The sequence below is a fragment of the Lacerta agilis genome, chromosome Z (genome assembly GCF_009819535.1).
Source record: "Lacerta agilis isolate rLacAgi1 chromosome Z, rLacAgi1.pri, whole genome shotgun sequence".
Taxonomy (NCBI): Eukaryota; Metazoa; Chordata; class Lepidosauria; order Squamata; family Lacertidae; genus Lacerta; species Lacerta agilis.
This window is the reverse complement of record NC_046331.1, coordinates 28,472,926-28,483,735: the sequence shown is the minus strand read 5'-3', so window position 1 is coordinate 28,483,735 and position 10,810 is coordinate 28,472,926.

Here is a 10,810-nt window from a genome sequence, read left to right as displayed (position 1 = left end):
ATCAAACAACAAGATCTGTTGCCTAAGTGTTAATCTTTGATGGGCAACATCAAGGGTTCTGTAGCTCTCCCTCCCTAAGGCTCTTTTATCTTGAAGCCAGACTTGGACAGCACTTCAAATACAGGGCACCTTCCAATAAAAGGACCATCTTCTGGAAATTGGGCACAACCTCTACCCCTCCACCCACCCCAGGGGGAGGTGTCCCCATGCCCATTTGCAACAGATGAAAAATGGAAGTTGATGCCTTTAATACAAATGCCATCATGGTGTTTAAAGATGAACTTGAGCTCTGATAATTCTATTAATCTGCCAGATGGCAATGAGTAATACAGTACAATTAATCATTCTGTCAGCTCCAGCTATCCAAAGCAAGCTGGTGTACATTTGAATATATACAAAAGCTGTTGACCAAGGACCTTACAAATTGTTCATGTAAATGCAAAGGGTGTTTATCCTTATCATAGTCCTTGCATATCACTTTTTTGTTTGTTTTTTACTTCAATGGATTTCTACAAAGTCTTTTTTTTTTCATTAATCCTTTCCTCTCTCTTTCCAAGGGAAAAAAATATCTTCCAAAAGTGACACGACGGGAAAGAACATTTCTACTTGCACTCACAAAAGTTGATCAAAAGTTTTCTAGGAAGCACCAAAATATTATCACAGTATTTCTTTGTTTTAAAAAGGGTTTATATGTAGTTAAATACTGTAATAGCAAAATGATCAAACAGCAGTACACAAATAAGGATTTTACACAAAGGATATAATTTACACAAGTGCCATGAGATTAATGTAACAGAGCACCGTCTTCTGAAAGTTCTGTTTTTCAGGCTGTGTTACCACAAAACCCCTTTTCTGAAGCTTGGCCTTCAATGTTGCTGGAGGGAAAATGGCTTCCTCTTGTCCACCTCAGCTCCACAGTGGTTTTCTCAAATGGGTTGGCAATTGGAAACTGAAACTTACAGCCCATTATAAGAAAAAGAAAAAAACCAGCTGAATGCCTTGAGGTCAGGGTGGAGTACACCTCCCAGCAGGATCTGGAACCTGTGAGTAGAGCCTCAGTGTCCTAGCAAAGCTCATCTGTGCTGGGCCTCACCTGTCTATCTACCTGGCAGTGGCAAGAGCAAACAACCATTTACATTTCCCACAATGCCTTGAAGCAACTTTGTGTCACAACATTGTGAGGAATAAAATGGCCACTTCTCACTGACATTACTAAAGGCCCACCAACTTAGGACAGGGTCTCCTCAAATCTGAAGCTGGTCTTGGACCAGAGAGCACAACCAAGTCTTCTTTTTTTATTCTGTGTTCAGTCTACATACAGTCCATGCCAGTATGGTGTTGTGGTTAGAGTGTAAGACCTGGGATTATCAGGGCAGTAGGTGACCTTGGGTCAGTCACACTGTCTTTCAACCTAACTTACCTCACAAGGTTGCTATGGAGATACGATATGGAGTAGGAAGCCACATATAGCACCTTCAGCTCTTTGGAGGGATGGGTGGGGTGTAAATGCAATTATTATTATTAAACAATTATGATAATGTAACCAGCGTTTCCCCATAGGTTTGCCTGCCCTGCAGAAATAGCCGGACACCAGCCCGAGTGTCCAACAGTTAGAGATGATGGGAGTTGAAGCCAAATAACATCTCAGAGGGCACCAGCTTGAGAAGGTTGGTGTAACCAAACTTTGAGAGCTGGTTTTGACACATATAAAGTTTTGATGAAATAAAACAATGATTCTTTCCTTGAGACAAGGCAAAATGTAATAACCGTTTCTTGAGGAAGTCAACCTATTTAGTCAAATTTTGTAGCTGACGGTGCAGCTGTGCCTGTCAAGTCAGGTTGCATCAAAGCACCAGGTGATGAAAAGGTAATGAAATGTGACTGATAGTACTTTGGGGGAAATGGTTACATATAGTAAGGGGGATGTGTCAGCATTTTTGCTGGAGTCAGGGAAGAATGCTGGCTTTGGGGCAAGGTGCCTTCAAAATTAAAGTACTCTCCACCAGCAGCAGTCCACTCCTGCTTAGCCCTGATTTAGGTGCTTTGTCTGTCTGTCTGTCGGTCGGTCGGTCGGTTTGTTTCTAATAAAAAGCAGTCTGTTGGTAGCATTCAAACACTTCCAGCTGATTGCCTTGAGGTCCATTTCACAAGGTATGCTTATCTTCTGCTTGGAATGAAATAGTTGGATTCAGTTCCTAGATTCATTAAAAGCATAAAGAATTGGAATCTTATCAAGACTATATGTGTGCCTGCACACAAACATATAACCAGAAAATGCTTGTTATGGGACAGTTATAGAAATGCCACCAACATGCACACAAACATAGAAGCAAAGTGAGGTATCTACTGGAGAAAAATTAACACAAGTATATGTCAACATTGATCATGAAGGCTTAATATGTTAATTTTGCAACAGGGAATCTTTACAGCCTGGTGGGCCAGATCTGTTCCCACCTGCGCAGGCCGACTTGAGTAGGACAGCCCAGTCTGTCAATCACCCAGGGATCATTGTGACATCAAATGATTGACAGGTGGGTGGTCCTGTTCTCCTGTCAAAGCCCCTAGCATAGTGCTTACCAAGCACTATGGTTGTCAGGCACTTGGGAACTGTATTATCATTTATTAAATTTATATACCAACCTTTGGAATGCGGGTGGCGCTGTGGTTTAAACCACTGAGCCTAGGGCTTGCTGATCAGAAGGTTGGAGGTTCGAATCCCCGCGACGGGGTGAGCTCCCATTGTTCGGTCCCAGCTCCTGCCCACCTAGCAGTTCGAAAACACATGAAAGTGCAAGTAGATAAATAGGTACCACTCCGGCGGGAATGTAAACGGCGTTTCTGTGCGCTGCTCTGGTTCACCAGAAGTGGCTTAGTCATGCTGGCCACATGACCCAGAAGCTGTCTGTGGACAAACGCCGGCTCCCTTGGCCTATAGAGCAAGAAGAGTGCCGCAACCACAGAGTTGTCTGCAACTGGACCTAATGGTGAGGGGTTCCTTTACCTTTACCTATACCAACCTTCATCCAAAGATCTCAGGGCAGTTCACAATATAAAAAACACATGATAAATAGAAACAAATAGAGCCAAAGACTATGCCAGCCCTACATTAAGCGAAGCTCTGAGCATAAGACTGGGAAGCTGTTTTCTACAGGAGAACTTGATTGTGCACCCTCTCCAGCAGGGTTGAACACACACCCCTCAGCTGATGCACAGTGGCTTCAACCCTTCAGGAATCTGAATGGCAAAACAGAACACTCACTTATCTATTCAGCCTATATTGGCATGATTTTTTAGACAATAAAATCATAAAAGGGGAGGGGGGGAAACCATGCATAAAACATTGGCAACCCAGACATATTAAACACATAAAACATATAAAAGACTCAGTAGCCACCACTCAGTAAAATTAAGTAGTTTTAAATTTGACTTTTAAAATATTGGCTAAATATCCTGAAACAATCTGAGTAGTTTTGGGTATATCATCTTTCATTGGGTATATCATGGATTACAAACTCTTTGCAAGTAGATACTCTTAAGCTTCAAAGGAGTCACCGGTAGGTCTCTTTGAAGAGAGGGCAGTCCAAAAATTATATGGTATTTTGTATCTGGTTTATTCATACCAATAGAGCAAAGTCTATTCTGGAAGAGTATTTCTGGGAACCTTCCAGAGAGTACAAAAGAGGGGAATGCATTTAAACGGGCTAACTTAAAAACTCTACAATACAAAGGGGTACCTAAATTATATATTTTTAAAAAATAGTTGGGCTTCATTCCATGACGAGGCTGCAAACCTAAGCAAGCAGATGGGCATACAGAGAGCCAATGTTCGCCTCACACCACTCATCTGTTATCGCAATTCATTTTTCTTTTTCTAAATTCCCTTGTATGGTAAGTAAAGCAGTTAGCATTTGGGGCCACAGAGGACTTTTGACTGTTTCCAGTGGTGTGCCCAAAGAGCTGATTCCTGTGCCTGGAGGCTGATTGGATGCACATGACCACCAAAGGTGGAAGCAGCTGGGAAGACAAAATGGACATGAGTCGTTCCCTGTCCCCTCACTGAAGCCACCTACCATGCATCCAGATGGTCATGTGAAGAAGCTATCGGTGAGCTTTGGAACTTGAGGAGAGCGGTGTTGTGTGAAGGATGAGACGTATTAAACCCTATTGCCACCCCCATCCTTCCTTGGTGGATGAAAGACAGTCAGCTGTTGGTCTCGGGCAGATTAACAAGGAAGGTTGTTTTTTGTTTATCTGCCTGGTCAAGGACAATTTACAGTTCAGTTACTCTGAAGCAAGGACTTGTTGATCCGAGCACGCTCCTGTTATAGCTCCAGGTGGAGGGTGATAGATCGAGCCGTCAGTGTGATAAAGTGCAGCCTATAGGCAGGCAATACACAATATAAATAAAACACCCGTAGATCTGTTGGGTTCAGCTATTTAACAACTAGTAGTGGTATGTAGGCGCAAGCATCCGTGGAGGAAGTGTTGAAGCTTGAAAGCCCACAGCCCTATAGGCTTTTCTCATTCAATGAATAAAAAGAAAAAGCATTTCGGGATCTTGCAGCCTTGCTCCTAAGCAAGCTTAAACACACACACACACCTTTGCATAAAGTGCAAGTTCAATGGTGTTCACTGGGACTTAAGGGAAGGTCTTGCAGTAGCAGAGCAGATGCCTTGCATGCAAAAGTTACCAGACTGAGTTCAGGGCACAGTCCCACCAATCTCTGTCTGCCCCTCAGCCCGCTACCCAGCCCACCTGCATACCTTCTTTCTTACAACCAGTCCAGAAGGCAGCACTTCCAGTTGCCAGCATCCTTCTCCTTAGCTCCAGCATTGCCCTTGCAGAGCTCAGCAGGGAGGACAAAACTAGAATTAGTTTCATTTTCATGGTAGTGGCTCCACCTGCCCAACTACCGTTTATTTATTTGTAAAATTGTTTTCTATAATACCATATCCTGAAATATCAGGGTAGAGTACAGCAATAAAACATAAAACGGCATCCAAAATATATGAAGTATCATCGCTTGGACAGGCGGAGTCCCCCAAACCCCAGGCGACCCCTGAGCAGAATAATGACAACGTGCTATGGGATTAAAATTGGCCACAACTTTATTAAGATTCAGATGTAGGGAGCAGGGCCGGCGCGTCCATTTAGGCAAACTAGGCAATTGCCTAGGGCGCCAAAATGGAGGGGGCGCTGGCCAGGTTTGGGCGGGGTGGGCGAGCAGCAGCTCTCCGCTACAGCGAAGAAACTGCTGCTTGCCTCTCCACCCCCACCTCCCGCTAAAGCAGGCTTTGGCGGGGGCGCCAGAAGGTGGTTCACCTAGGGCGCAAGAAGCTCTAGCACCGGTCCTGGTAGGGAGACCTTGGCTCAGGCATTGGGCGTTTATCCTTCCCAGCCCCCAGCCGGGGATCTGCAAAACTTCAGGGTTATCCAGAATGTGTGGGGATTGGGCTGGCTCTGGAGAACATATGTTCAAGCAGAGAGCCCGCCCCCTGGTTCGCCGTCGCTGGAGGGGGAGGGCAATGACTACCTCTCAGCGTATGGTCAATGCCTCCCCCCTATACCCCTTTAATGGGAACCCTGGTATCACAGCCGCACTGGGGGTGTGGGATCACCACCCCACACCCCTCCATTTAGGAAGATGACTGAAGGATTCCACCCAAGGCCTGAAACCGCCAAAGTTGTGACATTTTGCTACGGGAAAGGCAAAACCTGCCAATGCAGGGAAATTCCTTTCCGGCCCTTCAACAGCAGCTTTGACATAGTAGCGCCTGTGTACCTGTGGAGAAGAGGTTAACCTGCAAAATTAAGAGTTAATTGAGGGGGTGGAGGATGGGAGAAGCTCTAGAGCCCGGCTGCCATTTCCCCAGGTAAGCTACACCTTCTATTGTGTGGGCTGGATGGTTCCCTCCCCTTACCTGGCCAATCCCCCTGTCAACGCCTCCCCCAGGTGGGAATGGATGCTGGCTGAGGTAGGCGGGGACCGCAGGTATCCAGCCTGGGGAAGGCGATGCCAGCGCAAACTGGCAGGAGCCGCTCTGGGGGTCCAAGGGGGCTGCGCGTGACCATGCAAAAGTCGCTCCCCATTTAACGTGGGGAACGGTCATTAAAGCGACTGGCTGATCAAATGGCTTGGGGTTGTTGTTTTGTTTGTTTTGGAAAGGGCTTGTGTTGCCCTTCCTGCATTCTACCCCAGCAGTCCTAAGCAGCACCAGCTACCATTGGTCTGCAGAAGCTTGTCAAGTTTTAAATAAGAGTCCCTTCTAGCCCTGCCTGGAGATGCTGGGGGGGGGGAGGTGTGGGGTGAACCTGGGACTTCCTGCATTCAAAGCATGAGCTCTGCCACTGAGGTCCTTTCCAAGATGTACACGTTTGCCTGCACATGGGAGGAAAACCATGCAAAAATAATTGCAATGCCATGCTTTGTATGATTGAATGAAGTGCATTAGATAGCAGCAGTGGAGAGGGTTTCTCTCTGCTGGCATCCTGTCTATGGAATGCTCGGTCTGAAGATGGTTCAGAAACTTTAGCTGCTGCAGAAATCGGCGGCCAGGTTGCTCACCAGGACAAGACGGGTTGAGCATATTGCAGATTGTGATGGCATTCTTATCTATATTGTTTGCTTGGACATTTTAAGGGTTTAAATGTTTTATTTTTTAGTTGCCTCTATTTATTCTCATGTGGGGTTCTATTGTGTTGTGATTTTAACTATTTTTTTAAAAACAAAGGATATAAATAAAGAACTGTGGGGTTTTTAAATCGACGCACACATGAACAATGACAATGCGGGTGCATACCATACCATGCCATAAAAAATATGGCAATATGGGATTTCTAGCGCATCGGTCCTGCTTTGAAAACAAGACCTGTTAATTCAAAATTCCAAAACCTGTGGAGAAATTCGAGTACAGATTATTTCAGATCTTTCCATAGCTTCAGGCTGGCATTTTGGAGCAATATATTTATAAAATATCTAATGCCTCCATGCTGCTACTATTTTGCAGGAGAGATTCAAGCACATCCTGGAAATTTAGGTTTGTGCAATTGATTAAAGTGCTTTGTAACCCCGTGCAACAAATCCATCCACAAACAAAACCTTGCATTCTTGTTGTTAAGCGTAGGATGAATTAATGGGTTAATGTAAATATGTATAATCAACATGCAAGCAAATCAGGGTGAATGCAGGATGAATGTTCATTGTCATTTAACCTTCCTGACAACAAATCAGAACAAATGGCTGTTGAAAACTGGACATAGTCTAACCTATATATAAGCCTTATGCAAGCAACTCAGGATGAAGGCTCAATAAGCAGGTCATCTGGAAGAGCCCTCACATTAGTTCACTCTTTCCTCTACTCTAAAAAAAAAAAAGATCAAGCTTGGATGAAATGTTTAACTGCAAAAACTGAGTGAACTGCCAACCAGAGATGGAGAGAAACTTGATTCACTTTGCATCTAAAGGTCAACATACCTAACCCACACTTTCTGAAGCAATATGCAAACCGAAACAGAGACATCCTTTGGAATTCACACCTCTCTGAATTTTGCAATCCTGCTCTCCAACTAAGTGATGTGTACAAAATGTACATACCAGGGTAAAGTGTACATAAAAATGCATATATTCAACTAACATACAAAATTGTTTTATGGCAGAGGAAATTGATTTCCACAAATGTGCATACTGTGAAAAAGTTGTACATTAGGAGAAATTCACGTGACTGAGCTCATGAATTTTCACAAGGACTTTAAAGGAATATGAAACTGATGTGGAAATGTGGAGAACTGAACTTCAAAACTAGAAAAAAATGAGAAACCGAAAGATATTGAAATGCTAACAGCATTGAGTTGTTGTTTTAAATAGAGATTGATTCCTTAATAGATTAATTAACTGCCAACACTGAGATTTTTATAAAATACAGCAAATTCCTTAACAGATGCATTAAGTAAAAATGCAAATATTGTGCTTGTTGGCTGTAGTAATAGCACAGACTTGTGTGTGTGATGGATTGCATCTTTTCCATATGATTATGTGGAGGAAAACAAACACAAACAGATCCATGTTTGCACTCGAGAAAATTAAGGAATCAATGTGGAGAAAAGAAGAATAAATGAAGAGAAAACCCAAATGGGTAAATATTCATGTATACAAAGATATGAAGATTTAGTGATGGAGGAACAGGGGAGAGAAATGTTCCTCTGGTTCTACTTGGATATTTTATTCATCAGTACACACTTTTAAAGCTTTTGGGTGCCTGAACTACACAGCATGATTTGATCAAGACCACATCCATACTATACATCTAAGTAATATTTAAAGCACAAGGCTTCGCCCCAAAGAATCTTGGGAACTGTAGTTAATTGGGAGTGCTGGGAACTATAGCTTGGTGAGATAATGCTCTTCAAAAAGGAGAATACTAAACAACTACAAATGATGTGCAGCCAGAATGCCTTTGAGTATTTGGAATACTATCAGAAGTATATAAAAAAGATTCTGCACACATTCAACAACATTTGGAGTTGAACCCATTTTTAGTTCAACTCAGAGTAGAACCATCAAAATTAACAAACATCTTAGGTCTGTCAATTTCAGTGGGTTGACTCTGAGTAGAATTTATTTGGTTACAGCCACATCATCTTTAATTCGTCTTCTTTTCATGCACAAAAAACCTGCACAGATTAAACACGTTTTGTGCATGCTCAAGCACTCGTTCTAAAGTACGAACACTTTTTTTTGAGTTTTATTTATTTTTTATTTAAAAATTAACAAAATGAAGAAAACAAATAGTTAACGCAAAAACAAAAGAGGAATGAAAAGACTATAGAAAGAACAGAGCATCAGGTGCAGCAGAGCTCAGTTGGTAAGAGCATGAGACTCTTAACCTTAGGGTTGTGGGTTTCGAGCCCCACATAGGGCAAAAGATTCCTGCAATGCAGGGGGTTGGACTAGGTGACCCTTGGGGTCTCTTCCACCTCTACTGTACTATGACCAATGGTATTTTTGTTAGGTAAACAGAGATGGAATATGTGGCATTAGGGGCTGTATGATCCAATGTAGCACTGAGTCGAAGTCACTGAGCAGTATACCGGTATGTGTTCTTCTGGCAAATTGTTTTGCCACAGACACAATGGGGTGTTGTTGCACAAGAGAACACAGGAGCAGGTTACCAGTAGCTATGCTGGGAACATTGGCTCCCCGTATGTTTCTGAGCACAATTCAAAGTGTTGGTGCTGACCTTTAAAGCCCTAAATGGCCTTGGTCCAGTATACCTGAAGGAGCGTCTCCACCCCCATCATTCAGCCCGGACACTGAGATCCAGCACCGAGGGCCTTCTGGCGCTTCCCTCGCTGTGAGAAGCCAAGTTACAGGGAACCAGGCAGAGGGCCTTCTCGGTAGTGACACCCGCCCTGTGGAACGCCCTCCCACCAGATGTTAAAGAGATAAACAACTACCAGGCTTTTAGAAGACATCTGAAGGCAGCCCTCTTTAGGGAAGCTTTTAATGTTTAGTAGACTATTGTATTTTAATATTCTGTTGGAAGCAACCCAGAGTGGCTAGGGAAACCCAGCCAGATGGGTGGGGTATAAATAATAATAAATTACTACTACTACTACTTGCAATTCTGCTATGCACCGAGTTCCCACTAGCATAGCTATTGCCTTAGATTCCTTGGCCATGCAATATACAAACTCACCCATCTGCTAGAACAGGAGAACTTGTGCTGGAGGATAGAGACTGCTGGATGCAGCCCTAGGTCATTCCAGAACGATTATGCTGGATTGATGTACACTGTACTGAGGGGCTGGATGTTTGCTATGAAATGGAATCACTGGTCAACAAAGTTATGTGGGTGGGAATTGTTATTGATGGCCATTTTTCTGCTCAAGATAAGTTCCCCCAAAATGTGGGAGACCCACATTTTCAAAAACAGCTCTATTAGGTGGTAGAAGCTGCCAACTGGTCATTAAAACAAGGTCTTTCTGTTCACACTACTGTCTTTGCACACCTTTTTTTTTAAAAAAAACCATGCCTGCTGGAAAAAGAATTCTTCTTCTTTTTGCCCACCTATGTCCAGTAGGGGGCAGCAAATGACACTGAAACAGCCCTCCTTCCCCCCAAGTCTTCCTTCTCTAACCCATTAGAAATTAACAACACAGGTTGAATGCAGAAAACAAAGTTGAATGAAGGTTATTTTAATTAAAGAAATTGGCAAAGCTAGCACAATTCCATCCACTTCCCTACCACCACCCTGTCAATTTCATAATGCTTTTAAAAATTCACAGCAGCCTCTCTCTAGCCAAACCAGCTTCTCATTCTTCCCTAAGTACAGTGCTTATCTGTTAAAAACAACAACACAAAACACCCTCATGCACACGCACAAAAACCCTTGACATTTCCTTGTTCAATGGTCATGCAAGGAGATGATTTATGGGTTAATGGCAAGAAAAGGGGTTGGTTCTATGATCCCCAAGTACAGGAAACTTTTTAAAATAATGTGAACTTGTTTGTTGAAATGTAGCTGCATGCATATAGCCTTGTATTGGAATCCAGGAAAATTAGCAGAAACGCTAGTTTTGTGGGGGCTGTTGGAGCATTATACTCTGATAGTGGTTGCCAACCACTGAGGGGAGGGGAGTCAGTCCTGCCTGTTTCTCCTTCCCCCTTCCAATTTTGGACAAATAGTTATTAATTTTGGTTAGAGCTAAAGTCATCACACTTTAGTAGTCCCAATGAAACCATAGATCCATAGAGATGGAAAGGGAACTTCAAGGGGCATTTGGTCCACACACACCCCACTGATGCAGGGA